General features: G+C 37.6%; 1 long non-coding RNA gene across 2 annotated transcripts in view; it reads left to right on the forward strand.

Annotated features, from left to right (window-relative positions):
• The window catches only part of LOC135970885 (uncharacterized), a 440,877-nt gene that overhangs the window by 376,235 nt on the left and 43,880 nt on the right, over positions 1 to 20,762 (forward strand). Inside the window, exon 3 of one of the 2 annotated variants that reach the window (XR_010586762.1) lies at positions 4,282 to 4,403. This is a non-coding gene — a long non-coding RNA (uncharacterized lncRNA). The remainder of the gene's footprint in view (positions 1 to 4,281; positions 4,404 to 20,762) is intronic. The other variant, XR_012435305.1, reaches the window with a different exon arrangement.

Here is a 20,762-nt window from a genome sequence, read left to right on the forward strand (position 1 = left end):
ATGCCTACTAACTTTGTATGTCTGGTCTTATTCTGTCTATTGAGATCTGCCTGGACCCTTCTAATGGTCTGCTAGATATAAATAACTGTTAAAATTTATTTTAACACTTAAACCTTTTCTTCCTTTTAAACTATTCTGAACATGTCCAAAAACAACCTCCTTATTCCCATATGGGTTCTCTCTTCCTTTTAAACATGCTAACTGTCATAATTTTTTCAAACCACCCGCATTTGGAAATATAAGGCACCAGTTACCTATCATTCTTCCCCATGTTTAACTCTCAATTAGTTGAATCATTTCCTCTACAAATTATCTTGAATACCACTTTTCCTTTTCCTCTTGGCTCATTGTATGGTACCTCCAACCACTCAGTTGCTCAAGTCTGAGAGGCCCATCCTTAATTGGGCAATTGGACCTCTTTAATTTAACATTCCCTTAACCCCCAAATTTCGGCAACCCACCAATTTCTACAACTCCTAACTATAAATTATTATGCAAATTCTTTTCCATTCATTCATTCCCATGGCCAGTATTTTGGATTAGCCTCCCAGGATCTGTCGTTTCTGTCACCAAGAAATTCTGTCATAGCCATTAAATCTCACTCAAATCCAAAAAATCCACTATTCACAGTTCAACCACAGTGATATTTCTAATGTCAAATCTAACTTTCACTGTGCTTCAAAGGTTCTCCATTGTAGTAAGGTAAAGGGCAGAGTCTTTAAGTAAGCTTGTGTAGTTTCAATTTGTGAAGCCCAATGAAGTGCTCATCCTCATCTTTAGTTTTCAATCACACTGTACATTCAATTAGCAGTAATTATTTGTTAGTAGTATACTCTTAGCATATTATATTTTCTTCTGTCTGAAGATCTATGTGCATGCCATTTACTGTTGTCAAAAAATTCTCTACCAACTGCAAGTCATCCCTATTTGCACTTACAGAAAGGGTAACCACATGATTTATTGTTCAAGATGAGATTATTTTGAGAGTAGCAAGAGCGTTAGTAATAATTACACCAAAAGAACAGACATACATGGTAACTATTCTGGGAAAACTAGGATATAAGGTCATACAAATTAGGTACACTTATCAGAAAAATTTTCTGATTATCAACCCCATGCTATTTATTTTTCATTACTCTTACATAGAATTCTATTTCTCCTATAATACATTTTATCAGCAGGCAGTTGATCCCCTTACAGTAGTCACAATTAGAGCGACTAGTCCCCATTCCACAGCCATTCCAGGTTAGACTGGAATCAGACTTTGAGAGTGAGAAAGCTGATCTGCCAGCAGCAACAGCAGTAGCAAAATTTTCTGCCTCCCTACCCTCCACCAAAGAGCATAGGAAGAGGCAGGCTCAGCAGCTTATAATTCCCTCCTCACTTAAAGATCACTCAGTGTATTAGTCTGTTCTCACACTGCTATAAAGAAATACTTGCAACTGGGTAATTTATAAAGAAAAGAGGGTTAATTGGCTCATGGTTCTGCAGGTTGTACAGAAAGTATAGTGGCTTCTGCTTCTTGGGAGACCTCAGGAAGCTTCCAGTCATGGCAGAAGGCAAGGTGGGAGCAAGGCATCTTACATGGTGGGAGCAGGAGCAAAGAGAGCAAGGGGGGAAGAATTGCATATTTTTTAACAACCATATCTCATAAGAACTCACCCATGATCACAAGGATAGTATCAAGGAGATGGTGTAAACCAGTCATGAGAAATCTGCCATCATGATCCAGTTACCTCCCACCAGGCCCCACCTCCAAAATTAGGGACTAAAATTCAACATGAGATTTGGTGGAGATACAGATCCAGACCATATCATTCTGCTCCTGGCCCCTCCCAAATCACATGTCCTTTTCATATTGTAAAACAAAAACATGCCTTCTCAACAATCCTCAAAGTTTAAAATCACTCCAACATTAATTCAAAAGTCCAAAGTCTCATTGGAGATAAGCCTAGTCCCTTCTACTTATGAGACTATAAAATAAAATTCAAAAAAGTTAGTTACTTCCAATGAACAATGGAGGTATAGACATTAGGTAAATACTTCCATTCCAAAAGGGAGAAATTGGCCAAAAGAAAGGGAGGACAGGCCCCGTGCAAGTTCCAAAACCAGCAGGGCATTCATTAAATCTTAAAGCTCCAAAATAATTTTCTTTAACTCCATGTCAGACATCCAGGATACACTGATACAAGGGATGGTCTCTGAGGTCTTGAGCATCTCTGGCCCTATAGCTTTGCAGGGTTTAGCCAGCACAGCTGCTCTCCAAGGCTGACAGTGAGTGCCTGCAGACTTTTCAGGTGCAGGTGCAAGCTCTTTGTGGATCTGTTATTCTGTGGTTTACAGGATGGCAGCCCTCTTCTCACAGCTCCACTAGGCAGTGTCCCAGTGAGGACCCTATAGGGGCTCCAACCCCAAATTTCTCCTCTGCACTGCCCTAGTAGAGGTTCTACATGAGGGCTCCATCTCTGCAACAGGGTTCTCTCTGGATATCCAAGCTTTTCCATACATCCTTGAAATTTAAGCAGAGGCTCCCAAACCTCAATTCTTGAACTCTATGCACCCACAGACTTAACAGCACATGGAATCTGCCAAGACTTATGGATTGCACCCTCTGAAGCAGCAGCTTGAACCATACCTGGGCTCCTTTGAGCCAAGGCTGTTGCTAGAGCTACTGGGATCCAGGGAACAGTGTCCCAAGGTTTCACAGGGAAGTGAGGCATGGAGTCTGGCTTATAAAACCATTCTGTCATCCTAGGCTTCTGGGTCTGTTATGGGGGAGGGGGCTGTGAAGAAGTTCTCTGAATTGCCTTTGAGGCCTTTTCTGCGTTATCTTGGGTATTAGCACTTGGCTCATTTTTACATATGCAAATTTCTGCACTCTGCTTGAAGTCCTCCCATGAAAATAGACTCTTCTTTGCTATGTCATGGCCAGGCTGCAAATTTTTCAAATGTTTACTCTCTGCTTCCCCTATAAATCCAAGTTCCAACTTTAGGTCATTTGTTTGCTCACTCATATGAGCATAGGTTGTTAGAAGCAGCCAGGGCACCCCTGAATGCTTTGCTGCTTGGAAGTTTCTTGCACCAGGTATCCTAAATCATCACTCTGAAGTTCAAAGTTCCATTTATCCTTAGAGCAAGGGGACAATGCAGCCAAGCTCTTTGCTATGCATAACACAAGTGGCCTTTCCTCCAGTTCCCAATAAGTTCCTCATTTCCACCTGAGACTTCATCAGCCTTGTCTTCACTGGCCATATCACTACCATCATGGTGGCATAACCATTCAACCCATTTCTAGGAAATTCCAAACTTTCCCTCGTCTTCGAATATTCTTCTGAGTCCTGTACAGTTTTTCAACCTTTGCCCATAACCTGGTTCCAAAGTTGCATCCACATTTTCATGTATCCTTACAGTGATGTACCACTTCTGAAACCAGTGTTCTGTATTAGTCCATTCTTGCTTTGCTATAAAGAAATACATAATACTGGGTAATTTATAAAGAAAAAAGGTTTAATTGGTTCATGATTCTGTAGGCTGTGCAGGAAGCATAGTGGCTTCTACCTCTGGGGAGACCTCAGTAAAGTTGTAATCATGGTGGAAGGCAAAGGGAGAGGAAAGCATCTCACATGGTGGGAGCAGGAGCAGAAGAGAGTAAGTGGGGAAGTGCTACACACTTTTAAAAAACCAGATCTCAGGAGAACTCACAAATGCAAGAATGGTACCAAAGGGATAGTACTAAACCATTTATTTGAAATCCACCCCCCATGATCAAATCACCTCTCACCAGGCCCCATCTCCAGCACTGGGGATTACAATTCAACATGATCATTGGTGGGGAGGAAAATCCAAACCACATCAATTAGCAATAGCAGGCAATTCCAGAAGATACCTTCTACATCACCAGAAAGGATTGAGCTGGGGCCCCAGCAGTGCAAAATCAAAGAAAGCAGAGTAAGTAAGCTTTCGTTGGAATTAAAGTCCACAAAAGTCCACCAGAACCTATACACTAAAGTTAAACAGGATGACTGCAAGCTAAAGTAGAAGCTCCTTGTGTAATACTCACCCTTTGAGTATGGGTTGGTTTTAGTTATTTGCTTCCAGAGAATAGATATTTCTTCCATGATTCAACTGCATAATATTGTGACTTCTCTTTCTTGCTAGTAGACTTTCATGCTCTCTCTCTCTCTCTCTCTCTCTCTCTCTCTCTCTCTCTCTCTCTTTCTCTCTCCCTCTCCCTCTCTCTCTCTCTCTCTCTCTCTCTCTCTCTCTCTCTTTTGCTGGCAGAAGAAATCTTAAAAGTTTAAGAAGAAAATATGGTAAGTAACTAAGAGAAATATCTGGTTAATACTCAACGTAAGTCCCTCAGTCCAACAATATTCCATACATGAAATCCTGCCAATAACCAGGTAAGTAACCATAGAAGCATATAACTCCCCTGTTGACCTTTCAAATGAGATAGTAACCCACCTTGTGAACTTCATTGCAGGTTAAAGAGAGATCATGAATCAGAGGACCCAGTTCAGCTGTGACCAGAGTCCTGGCCCATTGCAACTTTCAGATAAGTGCATGTTGTTTAGGATGCAAAACTTGTGGTTATTTGTTTCACAAAAATAAGTAACTTATAAAAATGCTCTATACTCTTGATCCTCATTATCAGTGAAACATCTCATTATTGATGCAGGGACATTGAATTCCTTAAAAATTGAGGTAAACTATCTTGAAAACAAAGCCCAAGGAGTTGTTGTATTTTCATATACCCTCCTTCACCTGCTAGAAATCAAGTTAAAGAAGTCACAATCACTATTACTGTTGTAGAAAAGGTACTCCTTTTCCTTTATTCAGGCTCTTACTTGTGCTTAGAATAAATGTTTGTGGCTTCTATGGTTAACTAGCTGAAACATAAAGGCTTTGGTTATTTTATGTTTCCTTCGAAGGCCATTTGTAGTATTGATTTAACACACAAGCTCTTTGGACATTATTCTTGCCTCAATCACTCAAGCAGGTGGTTCTGTACAATGAAGAACACAGCTTAAAGCAAAAACATAGAAAGACATCAACTCTACAGGCAGGCCCTGCAGTGGCTCTGGAAACATTGTGAAGTAACTCTATGCGCAATACTATTGATACCTATTTGGAATTTTCCTATAATGGGACAAATTTGATATACAATCTATTTACATTGTAGAATCTTTCCTAATGCACCTGTGTCTCACTGATGGGCTTTTCTTTCCCTACCTGCTGAATTTGTATGTTTTATCTAATGGAAGTTGATTTTGAACAACGATGGAAGAATTTGCATACAAGGCAATACAGCCTCCTATGTGGTATTATTGTTGTTAGGGAAATTAATAATAGCTTCCACAGCAAACAAAGCTATTCTTATTATCTGAACACAACAAAAGTCTATTTATTGCTATGTCAAATCTAATGCAGATGTTCCTTGATGGTGGGAGAACTGCCTATGGTTTTTCAGAGATCCATACTACACATCTTGTAGTTCTGCTATTTTCCAGGGCTGCAGAGATGTTACTTGATCCTTTGCTTTCAGCTGCTAGTCAGGAGAAAAGCAGAAGATCATGTGAGAAAGAATTTTCTGGGCCAGTTCCAGAAATGGTTTACACAGTCCACTAGGCAAAAGCAAGTCCAACAGCCACATCTAACTGCAAAGGAGGCTGGGAAATGTAGTCTACTTTTGTGCCCAGGAAGAAAATGAGAACTGATAAATATAGACTGTCATGGGGGTAGATTAAAATAATGCAATATTAATGCAAATAGATTTAAGACTGCAGAAATATGGCACAGGATTTATGCAACTTAATTCCAACATATATCAGTATTTATAGTAGAAAACTTATTTTAAAGATTCTATACTATATAAATAATAAAATTAGTGTAACAGTACAACATTAGTGTGTTCTAATTGTGGTTTTATTGTAATGTTACCTTTTGATAATAATCATCTAACCTATTTCCTGATTAGCTCTGTCAAGTTATTTCCCTTTTCCCCATTTTCTGTTCCTTTCTCCTTAGTAGGTTATATTCCCTTCTCATCTTCTTTAGGGAAGCTCGCATTTTGTGCTATACCATATTGCGTGAAATAATTCATTCTGCATAAAACATGTTTGGATACACTTTCTAGACTGGGTTAGGTTTTCAAAGGATTTTTATTGGAACTAAACACTTTCTGCAATCCTGTACCATACTAGAAATAGAAGTTGCATATGCTGCCTCTTGGGAAGCAGAGCAGGTAAGTGGTATCCTGGAGTTCAATAGTTGCAAGAATGAAGTAAATGACCAAGAGATGAAGGAAAATGGGGGGGAAAAAATCTAGCCCTTGCTACCAACTTCAACAACTACTATTTAGTGACTTTTCATGTTGTCTCAGTGGACAGAGAGTGTCTGTCCACTGAGCATCTGAAGGCATGAATCTTTTACTATCCCAGTAAAGCTCACATGTTGTTATGCTGTAGCCTAAGCTGAAAGATGTCATGGTCATGACCTTGACAAATTTCCTAGACTATTGGTGTCAGGATGCACCCTTGATCTGCAACGTTTTATATTTGTTCTCTGGGTTTGTTTCCTGAGAAGGAGGTCATGCTGGACCTGCAGTTCAGAGTGACTTAAGTAACCCTGACACTGTAATTGGCAATGTCTGCTTGAAAAGCTGTTATTAAAAATAAGTGTTTGAGGAAAAATTGTTGTTCTTATTCTGTTCCTTTATCTCATATGGAATGTGAAAGTTTATTTCCATATTTGTCTTCTCTTAGCTAGTTTATATGCTTCTGAAATATTAGGTATTTTGTAAAATAAACTTGAATGTGAAATTACATAGAAGGATCATTGTATTGAATTGGTTATACCTAAAAGACCAGAAATCACTTTGTAATTTGGGCAAACTTTTGTTTTTCCAATTTGTTACTTTCATTCTTCCTTTGTTTATGGTGATTTTGGGGTTGTGTATGTGTTTTGTCAAATAGGGATACGTTTAAAATAGTTACCAAAATGCATGTGGGTACTTTTTACATAAGAAAGCCTGTTGTGAAGGAATCAAAAATCAATAGATTTATTGAAAACCTACTCTGTGCAAGGCACTGCATCCGAAATAATAAATGAAGGGTAATAGTTAACATAAAATGAGTAATCACTTGAGTTTCTTAATGTAGCATATTTTAATATATCTTTCTGTACTTAGTGTAGTCTTAAATGTTTAATTACGAGTCAAGAAAAGGCTTTGAAAGAATTTTATAGTATTTTTAATTGTAAAATAAGGATCCCACATCCCAGAAATATTATTGTCATTAGTTTGACCCTAAATCATAAAATCATAGAATGCTGGGAAAGGAAGATGTGTTTAACATTACATAGTATAAATGTTGTCTAGTGCAATAATTTCTTGTGTTAAAATACATCCAGTGATTGAGAACCCTTTGCTTTTTCAAGTGGTACATCTTCTCCCCTCTTTCTCTTCCTCTCTCCCTTTCCTTCCTCCCACTTCTCTTCCTTTCTTTGATTTTTTTTTCTATTGATAACTATCCTAGTAGAATTGTGCTTGATATAGTTTGGATATTGTCCCTGTCCAAACCTCACATTCAAATGTCATCCCTAATATTGGAGGCGTGACCTGGTGGGAGGTGATTGAACTGGCTTCGTGCCATCCTCTGGGTACTGTCCTCACAATAGTGAGTGAGTTCCTGCAAGATTCGGTTGTTTAAAAGTGTGTGGCACCTCCTGCTTCTCTGTCTTGCTTCTGCTCTGGCAATATTACATGCCTACTCTCCCTTCGTCTTTCACCATGATTATAAGCTTCTTGAGGCTTCCCCAGAAATGAATCAGATGCCAGGGTCATGCTTCCTATGCAGCCTGCAGAACTGTGAGCCAATTAAGCCCATTTTATTTATAAATTACTCAGTCTCAGGCATTTCTTTATAGTAATGCAAGAATGGAGCAATAGAGTTCTTTTTTGTGTGCCTCCTGAAATCTACCTGCCTTTAAATTTTGATCTTTGTTTCTTTTGTCTTAATTATACTTCAATATGTTTATGATGAACTAAATGAATGTTATTGAGAATAACTATCTGGGCATCCACATACAATATACATTCACAATACATGTGTATGTTTGTGTGAAGAGGGCAGGAAAATATTACCAAGTTTCTGACTCCTTTAGGCTCCTGCATCTTGTATAAATATGAGCCCACTGACTTGCCATTTTTGTAAGACCATGCTGTTTTTAATAGGACCTCTTCCACTGACAAGTCTTCATGGTGCCCCTTGTCTGACTAACTTCTATTTGTCCTGCTGTTCCTGGCTACCTGTGAGCACCTTTAGAAAGTTTCCTCTGAGCTTAACCTCTCCCAGGACCCAAGCTAGATTGGGTGCTTCTGCCTTCTGGTATCCCATGCTTATCCTTATCAGGGGACACGTCACACTACTTTGGAATTGCTTGTTGACGTGCACGTAGGCTTCTCATTAGGCTATCAGCATCCTGAGGGCAGGACTTTCCCATCTCTGTTGCCCTGGGATCGTGCACTGTGCAAAGTAGACTCAAATTTGTTGAAAGTACAAGAAAGGAAAGAAAGTATAAACAGACTTATTAATTCTTAGTCTCAGTTACAAGACCCTGGAAAGGTTGCCCCGTGATTCATCCTATGCTAGTCTCCCTTTTCGACCTTCCAGGACTCGGTCTTTTTCTACCTCTTCTTCTCTGCCCTTTCTTAATGGAAACCAATCTCACTTCTGGCATCTTCTATTCTGCCTCTTTGTACATTATCTCCATGAGACAATATGGTGGGGTTGGAGACCCTATGACCTCCCCCCATATATGCATATTTTAGTCTCTATAATATTTATTAAAAATTGTATCTTTCTATACCATCTCAATATAAAGTATTCTGGATACCAAATGACTCACAGTTTATGTGTTATAAGGCAGGATTTGGCATATTTGTGTGGCTTCTATTGTTTTTATTTTTTTATCTGTGTTTTCTAAATTGATTACAATAAAATGTAATATCTCTGTATAGAAAATAATAGTTAAATTATTTGAAACGTGAGTTATTAGATTTAGCAATGAGGAGGTCTCCAATGTCCCTCTGATAAAATATTGGGGGAATCGTGAAGGAAAAAATAAGATTGCAAGGAGTTAAGATTTCTAAGCTTACTATATAACAATTTGGAACTTTTAAAACTTCTTACCCTACTGAGATGAACTTCAATTTAAATTTTAAAAACTACCATATGTTGATAATTTCAGGGTAATTCTAATAAGTTTAGTTTAATTGCCCGGGGATGGGTTATAGCTTTTATTTCTTCTTTCTCCATGGCAATGGAGAAACTTAATGTCAGTATCCATCATTCCAGGTACAGTCTCGTTAGTCACTGAAGTCATGAGGCTGACATTTGTGGATTGTGGAGGGGATAGCCGTGTTAAAACACTCTGCATTTCAAGTTTCACCTGGATCATTTTGGTTTAGGTAAAATTGGGTTCCTTCTCTCTCCTCACTATGAAAAGTAATTACACCTTCAAAGGCCTCACTCCAGGACCCTCCGGATACAACAGCGTGCACGACAGAAATGGCACAAGCTTTAGAGTTAGAAAGGCATTGGAGCTGGACTGTCAGCGGTACCACTTGCCCACTGTGTCCTTGAATATGAAAATCTAATCTTTCAAAGTCTTAGCTCTTCATCATCAAAACAGTGTTCTTATGAGGCTTTATGATTCAGTTAATACTTGATATTTATGAATCTTGGTTATTTTCTATCCCTTCCTCCTCTCTCCTCCTCTACTACTGGTTTTCTCATGTTAAATAGATGCTTGTTATTTTCCTATGAAAGGCAATATCTCATTAGAGAAACTAATGAAAGCTGTGGACTCTCTCTCCAGGAAGATATATACATGCACAAAAGTTGACACATAATTTCAAACTATTCATGTACCCCCATGAAATACTTTCATGGAAACAATCATTAAGAAACACTACTTAACATTTTTAATTTCAGCTCAGTTCCATTTTTCCTTTGACAGACTCTCCCATGGGATTCAAATCTTAGAGTCTTTTCAAAGCACTGTTTGAGAATGAGGAGTGTGAAATCTCTCACCATCCACCAGCAAACACAACAAGACAGCTACCAATGAGTTCAAGTGACTTCTTAAAGACTGAAACCAACATAGCTTTCTATTCTCTTTCTGTCCAATTTTCTGGGATTCGGTAGTTCAAAGCAACCATACTTTACCTCAAGAAGCAAAGGAGGATCAAATTCTTGCTGATCAGATTCTCTGAAGCCTCAAAGCTGAAATTAACAGCCTCCTTTGGATTTTCATACCTCTACTCAAGGGGAATTAAGGAGTCAATTGATTAAATCCCCAAATTAAAGTTATTTAATGTCTGTTCCGTGTGCTGGCAACATCCCCTGAAAGCAGAAAGCATTTATTTTTTTTTTTCTGGCCTTAGAGAATTTCCCTGGCTGCAAGGATCCTCTTTGCTTTGGCTGAAGTGCAGGAGACTTACCCATTGAAGCAGCCCTCAGTCAATTACTGACGGAAGTTGGTGCATCACTATCCCAGTTTTCTCACAACTGTGGCAAGATAACTCAGACATTGACATAAATTTACATTTACTCATAAAGCTTCCTCAGTTGAATTATGTCCTTATTGCCCTCAGTGGTAACTTGCTTGGTAAAGCACACTTTACTAATCTTTTTCCTCTCCTGTCTTGCTTCTCATTTACCAATCAGGGTTTCCTTTATTCCCAAATAGATTACTTACACTTGGATCATGTCAGGATCAGCTTCTGGATGAATCGAAACTACAACATTATCTAATATACTTAAGGGACATGCTTTTGGCTGTCATATATTGCAGGACTGTTAACATTCTTAATCACCACCCACTAAATGCCTATAGTAGTCCCTGGGCATTGTGACAACCAAAGTACCTGCTCATACCTCAAAAGCTCCCCCAACCCCCAGGGAGGCAGCAATACTACCTCTAGTTAATGATCATTGATTGTCTTAGTCTGTGTTGTGCTGGTAAAACAGAATAACACAGACTGGGTAAATTATCATGGAAAAAAATCTTTTGGTTCGTGGTTCCAAGAGGCTGGGAAGTCCAAAATCAAGGGGCTACATTTGGTGAGGTCCTTCTTGAGTCATATATGGCAGAAAGCACCACATGAATGAGAGGGAAAGAGAGGGCCTAATTCATCATTTTTCAGGAGCCGACTTCCAAGATAACTTAACCACTCCCTCAATAATGGCGTTAACCCATTCATGAGGGTTCTGCCCTCATGACCTAATCACCACTTAAAGAACCCACCTCTCTACTTCGTTGCATATGCAGTTTAGTTTTCAACACAGGAATTTGGGGAATATATTCAAACAATTGCACTGATCTACCAGACAAACCTTGTGATTCTAGTTTAAAATATATACTTGAATAATTGTCTTAAGCTTATAATTTTAAGTTAAAATAATTCTTCAAAGTTTTGCAAATAATATTAGAATATGTAAAATCAGTTGAGGTTTACTGTATTTATTTCTCTATTAGGTTTATAGGAATCAGTTAAGTTCTTGGGGCAGTTTCGTTTGATATTCAGATAGTTGAATTGCATATAAAAGAAAATCAAATATATTAAGTGTATAAATGCTGTTTAAAATACTTAACAACATTTAATTAAGTAAGCCATAGTATCTCTCTTAAAAGTCATACTTAATTTACTGAATGTATACATAGAATCACGTTTGTAAATTAAATCTAAATGCTTTATAAAAACTAAGCCTTTGAATTTATAGCTTTAATACATTGAATATTAATTTAAAAATTGTAGTAACCCTAAATAATATTTCTGCATGCAATGACCTCAAATACAGCAACAATCTTCCATTCATAGTGTTAAGGAACTTTTGGCCTTTGTCCTAAAGAGATCATTAAGAATTTCTCTTCCCATTTTATCACACCTAGCTCATCTTTCGAAGCATAATTATAACTCTACCTTCCCAGTGAAACCTGTGTTGATGTTTCCAGTTCTCATTTATTCCTTCATCTTTGAACTTCTATTATATTTATAGTCTATGGTGTGCAATTTTACCACAATCTAGTTTCTTATGCTATTATTGTAAGATTTTATTCCATATATGTTAGTATAGCCTTGCAACTGGATTGATAGTTTCATGCTTTTCACTCCTTTTTAATCACCTAAAGTCTTTCCTAAACCCATCCTGCCCTCTCTCATTGTGCAGCATCCCAGCTCCAGAGAGAGTCCCTGACAGGTTCTAGTATTACTATCCTCATCAACATAGTATTTACTTCAAGTAAATGGACTTAAGCCAATTGGCCCATGACATTGCCCCAGCCATAGGGTGCCCCAGTCACAGGCTCAGGCTTCACTTAGATTGTGCAGGGCTCAGTTTCATGCAGCGATTCTGACTAGAGTTGCACCAATTATCTCTTGTCACAAATAATGCTCCTTGGAAGTCACCTCAAAATTCAATGGCTCAAAAATAACCATTTATTATAGCTTCCAAGTTTAAGAGCCAGCTTTAAACCATTGTTTCCATTCACTTGAGATTCAGTTTGAATTAGGTTTTCCTTTAACTTGAAGAATTTTAACTCATACAACTTCACAGCCCCTAGTAGATTTGACAGAGTGCTTGGTGCATTGGTTCCCAAACTTGCAGGGCTGGTAGAATCCTGATTTTATTCTTTCCTTCACCCTGAGTTTTTGATTCAGTGGTTTTGAAGTGAGTTCATTTTCAGAAAGTTCCTCATAAAATTCCAATGTGTTTCCAGGTCTAGGATCTACTGCTCTAATTAATACTGTAGGATGGGTACTCAATAAAGTGGTTTTGAGTGACTTTAATAAAATATTAGGAGTTGACATTCATAATCACAAACTTTAATTCCCAAAGAAATAAATATTGACACAAATTCATTCAAAACCCTCCCTGATGGTCAATTAAGTGAATTAATTTGTCACACGCACGGAATTACATGCCCTGTATTGAAATGCCGCGTAATTAATGTTCCAAATTTCATAAAATTTTGGAATAAAGAGACTCATGCTATGAATGTAATATGAACTTTTATTGTTAACATAATTTTAAAACAAAGATGATTATGTGTGTGTATGTGTGTGTGTGTGTATGGGTATGTAGAAAGAAGGCTTAAAAAGTATGGCATGCTGCTTCAAAATAGACGTTCTCGAACAAACATTGTAGGCAGGTGGTGTCCTAAGAAAAGCTTGTAACCTTGTGTATTGATACAGAAACTTGTTAACAAAGCCAGCACACTGGCAGGAGTCGTATTTTAAGAACTTCCTTTGGCAGAGGGATCTCTCTTGCATTTCCAAGTTCTCTTTAAATGAACTGATGGCTCTCTGGAGGTTTTATTCAACACTTAGGTGTGTATCATTCTGTAGCATATAATAAATCCTATGATTTGTTTTTGCCTCTCTAGGTAAAAAAGTTATTAAATGCACAACGGATTTGTCAATGGGATTTCAGATTAGCTTCATTGATCTCAATTTTTGGTTATGCAAAAGTGCTTCTACACGCCAAGTTTTCATGCATTCCAATTGATGCCTGATTTACAGCCATATACCTGAATGAAACAGAGTAAAGCATGGATCTGTATTTTTCTGGGGAAAACACTGACTTTTAAAAAATAAAATAGATTTGTTTGTAATTTCTGAATATGAATGTAAATTGCAATTCATGGTGCTACTAATTTCAAGAACAGCATTCTTCATTTTACAGCAAAGAAATATAGTTGTGCTATTTACTTCATGTTCCTTGAAGGAGTGTGAACAGAGAACATTTGTATTTCACAACTGACTTTCTATTTATTCCAATGAAATTTAAGAAATGTGTTTCTGTGGACAGATGTTGAACCTTAAAATGAAATTAAGCCTCCTAAAAACTAATGTTTCACTCAGAAAGAAGAGACTGCAGAATAATTTTACTTAATTTGGTGAAGTAATCAATATCTCCTACTTATAATACACTGTCCTAGATGTTGAGGTATAAAATTGGATTAAATAGAGTTAATGTCTTCATGAAATTCACAGACTAGTAAGGACAAGCAAAAACACTAGATATTAAAAAATAATTTGGAACTAAAAATAAGGTCCTTAAAGAATAGATAAAGATGTTAAAAGAAGAAACAATTGATTTGGTTACTGCAAGATGGGTAGGGATTAGTGTATTATCTGTTTCCTCTTTTATTTTTATTTAGGGTGAGGGAAGGAAGGGATAATGACACAAGCTTTTTCATCTGGAGCCACAGATATCAGAAGAAAGTGACATAATACTTTTTGTATTTCCACAAAAGAAAAGAAATATCAACCGTAAAATTTACATGCAGCAATCATATGTGCAACCAATTAGTGTAATATATCATGTCAAATAATGCAATCAACACGTGATCATTTTAATAGATGCAGAAAAATCAAACACACTTTTATGATAAAAACAGTCAAGAAACTAGGAATAGATTGCGACATTTTTCATTTGATGAACGGTAGTTACAAAAATGTAAAGCTGACATCGTACTTAATGGTGAAAGACTGAATCTTTTCTCTCTACGATTAGGAACAAGGCAATAGTTTTTACACTTAGCACTTCTATTCAGCAGTGTGGTCTGTGTGGTTCGAAGCAGAGTGGTCTGAAAGTAAAAGGAATTAAGAAGAGCCAAAACAATAAAAAGAAGTAAAACTATTTCTGTTTGTAGATGATGTGATCTTGTACATGGACAAATAATCCACTAAAAAACTATTAGAAGTAATAACAAATTCAGCAAGGTGGGAGGATATGAGATCAATACAGAAAAATACATAGTATATTTATACACTTGGGATGAACAATGCACAAGCAAAATTACCAAATCAACTTCCTTTAAAATAGCATCAAAAATTTAGAAATAAATTTAACAAAAGAAGTACGAAACTTATACTCTGAAAACTACAAAACAGTGTTTAAGGAAATTTAAAAACATCTAAATCAATGAAAAATTGTTTCTTGTTCACAGACTGAAAAACATAATATTATTAAGATGGCAATATCCCTCAAATTGATCTAGAGATTCCACGAAATTACTGTAGGAATCCCAGAATTTTTCTGTAGAAATTGACAAGCTTAATCTAAAATTTAAATGAAATTACAAAAACCCTGCATAGCCCAAACAATCTTGAGGAAGAAAAAAGTAGGAGCACTGACACTTCTCAACTTCAAAATTTACTGCAAAGCAACAGTAACCAAGACATTGTACTAGGGTATAAGGATAAATATATAGGTCAATAAAAAAGTAATGGAGAAGAGTCCCATTCCAAGATGACCAAATAGAAACAGCTCTGGTCTGCAGCTCCCAGCATGATCAATGCAGAAAATGGGTGATTTGTGCATTTCCAACTGAGGTACCTGGTTCATCTCAATGGAACTGGTTGGACAGTGAGGGCAGCCCACGGAGGGCGAGTCGAAGCAGGGCAGGGTGTTGCCTCACCCAGGAAGTGCAAGGGGTCAGGGGATTTCTCTTTCCTAGCCAAGGGAAGCCGTGACAGACTGTACCTGGAAAAATGGGACACTCCTGCTTAAATATTGCACTTTTCCAAATGTCTTAGCAAATGGCACACAAGGAGATTATATCCCACACCTGGCTCGGCAGGTCCCATGTCCACAGAGCCTTGCTTGCTGCCAGCGCAACAGTCTGAGATCCACCTGTGAGGCAGCAGCCTGGCAGGCAGAGGGGTGTCCACTATTGCTGAGGCTTCAGTAGGTAAACAAAGCAGTCATGAAGCTCGATCTGGGCGGAGCCCACTGCAGCGCTGCAAGGCTTCCTGCCTCTATAGACTCCACCTCCCGGGGCAGTGCATAGCTGAACAAAAGACTTCTTGCAGCAAGGAGTGGTCATGTGACTTGCATTGAAGAATGAAATGTGAGCAGTAGTGAGGATATCACTTGTAGATGAAAGTCTTTAGGAATTGATGCATAATTCATCATTTTTTCCTCCTGTTATCGTAACCAGTGAAGCTTCAGCCTGAATTCCTGAATGAGGTTTATACTCAACAGAATCCCCACCAACAACCCAAATAAAATGAACGTCAAGCATGAGCCTTCAGGATTATTAGTTACTAGATAATAATCTAGTTTACTCTGACTAATAGAGTATATTTACATAAAACAACGTATATTACACATGCAGTGATATATACTGCAGGATGCCCACTCAATAGTCATTTTCTTTCCCCTCTCCTAATTGGCATAGTCTGCTTCTTGTGACAGAGTCTGCAAATGCCAAAAAGTCAGTTTTCTTGTAGGAAGATCACGGGAACACAAACCAATCTTCACAAACCAGAAAGGCAATAAGACCTTTCTGTGGTCGGCTGTTCTTGCATTGCTATAAAGAAATACCTGAGTGGGGCGCGGTGACTCATGCCTATAATCCCAGCACTTTGGGAGGCCAAGGCAGGCGAGTGGATCACCTGAGGTCAAGATTTTGAGATCAGCCTGGCCAACATGGTGAAACCCCATCTCTATTAAAAATATCAAAATTAGCCAGGCATGGTGGCACGTGCCTGAAATCCCAGCTACTCAGGAGGCTGAGGTAGGAGAATTGCTTGCATCCAGGAAGCAGAGGTTGCAGTGAGCCAAGATCACACCACTGCACTCCGGCCCGGAGGACAGAGTGAGATTCTGTCTTTAAAAAAAAAAAAAAAAAAAAGGAAATAACTGAGACTGGGTAATTTACAAAGAAAATAATTTTAATTAGTTCATGGTTCTGCAGGCTGTACAAGTGTGGTGCAAGCATCAGCTCAGCTTCTGGAGAGACCTCAGGAAGCTTTTATTAATGGCGGAAGGCAAAGCAGGAGCAGACACATCACATGGCCATAGTGAGAGCAAGAGAGAGGGTAGGGAGGTACCATGCACTTTTAAACGGATCTCATAAAAGCTAACTCACTATTGCGAAGACAGCACCAAGCCATGAGGGATCTACCCACATGACTCAAACACCTTCCACCAGGCCCCACCTCCAACACTGGGGATTATAATTCAACATGAGATTTGGGCAAGGACAAATATCCAGATTTTATCAAGATCTAATGAGAAATCTGTGAGGAAGTTTCTGGGAAAGGTTTTTCTATCGAATCAAATATGACCATTTCCTAATTTCTCATTGTGGTTTTGGTGTTATCGTATAAAGATATGGAACTTGGAAGTAGCGTAACCATGTTTCAACCATAAGGAAAAGCCAAAAATTTACTGAAAATAGTTTCATAATTTCTGGCATTATTGAGCTGCCAAACCAACTGTGTTAAATAGCTAGTTATGGATGTTGTATTATGTGGGAAAATATTGTTTGGTGTCAATCATTAGGGATTCTGTCACTTAAAACTGGAAGACAGCAATCCCAGTACTGGGTATATACCCAAAGGATTATAAATCATTCTACTATAAAGACACATGCACACATATGTTTATTGCAGCACTATTCACAGTAGCAAAGAATTGGAACCAACCCAAATGCTCATCATTGATAGACTGGATAAAGAAAATGTGGCACATATACACCATGGAATACTATGCAGTCACGAAAAAAGGATGAGTTCATGTCCTTTGCAGGGACACGGATGAAGCTGGAAACCTTCATTCTTAGCAAACTAACACAGGAACGGAAAACCAAACAGCGCAGGTTCTCACTCATAAGTGGGAGTTGAACAATGAGAACACATGAAAACAGGAAGGGTAACATCACACACCCGGGCCTGTTGGTGGGTGGGGGTCAAGGGGAGGGAGAGCATTAGAAGAAATACCTGATGCAGAAATACCTGAGGTTGATGGGTGCAGCAAACCACGATGGCAAGTGTATACCTATGTAACAAACCTGCACATTCTGCTCATGTATCCCAGATGTAAAGTATAATAATAATAGTTTTAAAACCCTGGAAGCATACAGTATTTAACATATTAGTTATTTATCCCAAACATGGTATATCAGAAACCAAAAAGATTCAGATGAGATGTATTTTCTGATAAATCTGTTGCTAATTGAACTCTTGCTATTCTCTCTCCAAAACTCGGAAAACAAATTCCTTCAGATAATGCTCAGTTCCTTGATGGCAAACAGGCACAGTTCAGACCCAGAGATGATGATATTTAAAGGTTCATGTGTATATGGTAAAATATACACACATATCCATTCACACACTATCAAAGTATAGTTAGGATAAGACTTTGGGAGCTGAATAAAGAGAACACATGGATACATGGGTTGGGGGAACAACACACACTGTGGCCTGTCTGAGGGTGGGAGTGGGAGGAGGGAGAGTATGTGGGAGAATAGCTAATGGATGCTGGGCCCTTAATGGATGGGATTATCTGTGCAGCAAACCACCATGGCACACACATTGTTTACCTTTGTTAGAAACCTGCACACCCAGCGTATGTACCCCTGAACTTAAAATAAAAGTTGGGAAAAAAATGATTTTTCAGAATACTTCAAAATCTTACATAGATTGATGTTTAAAAATACAAAGGGTGAGCAAAGAATCTAAACAGAAACGCAAAAAAAAAAAAATCACAAGAAGTGATTTTTTCATTTTCACTAGTAATCATGGAAAAACAAACAAAATAATGAGATGGTAGATTTTTGGCCAACAGACTGGCAAGATCTTAAACATTCACATAAAAGAATTATCTTCTGTATACTGCAGCTTTTTGGAGACATTTTTGACAATATGTATTAAATTGTTTGGATGTGCTTTACTCAGATGCAGTCATCATTTCACCTGTTAGTTTTTCTCCTCTAGAATTAATTGCATGTGCGTGCAAAGAGGATTTTCCTTATAATTATTTAAAAAGATAAGAAATAATGCTAATTATCCCGCCATAGGTATAATGGTTAAACATGTTATGGTACATTCATAAGACAGATGCTATGCAGATATTAAAAATATAGTTTAAAGAGAATATATTTACATATAACTAATATAAAAGAAGCAAAAGCATTCACATTGAAATGGAGATTTGTTCCTTTGGGGGCTGAAACAGAGATAGGAAAGCCAAGGGTAGGTCAAAAGAGAAATGTTTATTTGTATTATGTGATTCATTTTATCTTACATGGAAACCATGTCTTATGTGTAAAGTTAATCAATGTTTAAAATTAAAGAAAGAAAAAAAAAAGACAATGTTGTATCACCTTCTACAATTTTGGATGAAGGAAATAGAGATATCACTTAGTTTAAACTCCCAAATTTAAGTGTGTAGGACTTAGGCCCCAAAATTTGAAATTAAAAAAGGACAAGCTCCTGGTGTCCTGCTGACTCAATTCTGCTGATTCAAATCCAGTGTTCTTCTATGCCCCTGAAATGCACTGAAAGTATTCTTTAATTTTAAGCACAATATCAGTAATTTTTGTGATTTGGATGACGATGATCCCGAGGGTAGTAAGTCTTCAATAAGTACAAACAGATGGGTACATCCCCACTATATGGAGCAGAATTGGGTAGAAATTAATTATAATCACATTGCTTCCCCTAGATTAATCGTAATGAGCTACTTGTGATGCTTCTACATGTACTGCATGATAGTCGTCGATTGAAGAGTTTATGGTCTCAATTATTTAGTATTAAAGGGGTCATTTTGAGGTACAGAGTAACATTCAATTAAAAAAAAATAGAGTGCATGCATTTGTTTAAAACAGAATTTACAAGGCAGAATGGTTGCAGGCCCAACAAACACTCACAAGATTACCTCAAGAAATGGAATTTAGTGATGATTCTACCAGTGATAATATAAGACAATGTGAATTTTTTATTTTTAATGTTTGGGGTAATAGCAGGTGTATATATTTATAGGGTACATGAGACGTTTTGATACAGGCATGCAATGTGAAATAAGCTCATCATGGAGAATGAAGTATCCATCTCAAGTATTTATCCTTTGAATTACACATAATCTAATTACACTCTTTAATTCTTTTTAAAGTGTACAATTAAGTCATGATTGATTGGAGACACCATGAATTTGTGAAAGCGAATATTTGCTGTAGCTTCTGATTGTTCAATTAAGGAAAAAATCAACTCCGTCTGCAGATAATTCAACATTGCAATGTTGGGTGAGACTGACTGCTTTACCCCTATATCATTTCAGCAGAGAGGTTTTCTGCTGTTCACATTTACTAAGAGACATGAATCTTTGATGTTCAATGTAAGGATCAAGTAACAACCAGGGACCACTTCAGTGCAGGAGGTAACAAACAGCATTTGGCTCTATGTCTAAATTCTACTCGATTGTTCTACCAAAACTAAAATTATAATAAAAACAAGATTATGAACTTAAATAGGCCTATAAAATAACTCTGGAAAACCACAGATCCAGAAAAAAAAATCAAAAACTTCAATATCAGCTGTAAAACTTTCTAAAAATGAAACAATATAATAAAGAACAGAGGTAGAATTTGGCTCTGAATTGAGTTGCCCACCTGCAAGTTATTTTTAGGCATCCCCGAGATGGAAAGGAAAACATTAAAAAAAAAAAAAAAAAACTTTCCACAAGTCCCCATCACAAGGGCTCTGTGGTTGAATCTTCACTCTGAATCCAAACCAAGCCTTGGCGCAGCTATGCAAGGACTTTGAATAAACTAAGGTTAGAGGAAAACAAACAAAACAAGATAAAAGGAAAGTCAAACTTGTTCATGTGTAGAAAGAAAGTAAACTGTTTTAGCTAATTATTTTAAAGGTTTTTTTTTTTATTTTCTCCTTATTCATGCTTGAAGAT

The sequence above is a fragment of the Macaca fascicularis genome, chromosome 5, assembly GCF_037993035.2.
Source record: "Macaca fascicularis isolate 582-1 chromosome 5, T2T-MFA8v1.1".
Taxonomy (NCBI): Eukaryota; Metazoa; Chordata; class Mammalia; order Primates; family Cercopithecidae; genus Macaca; species Macaca fascicularis.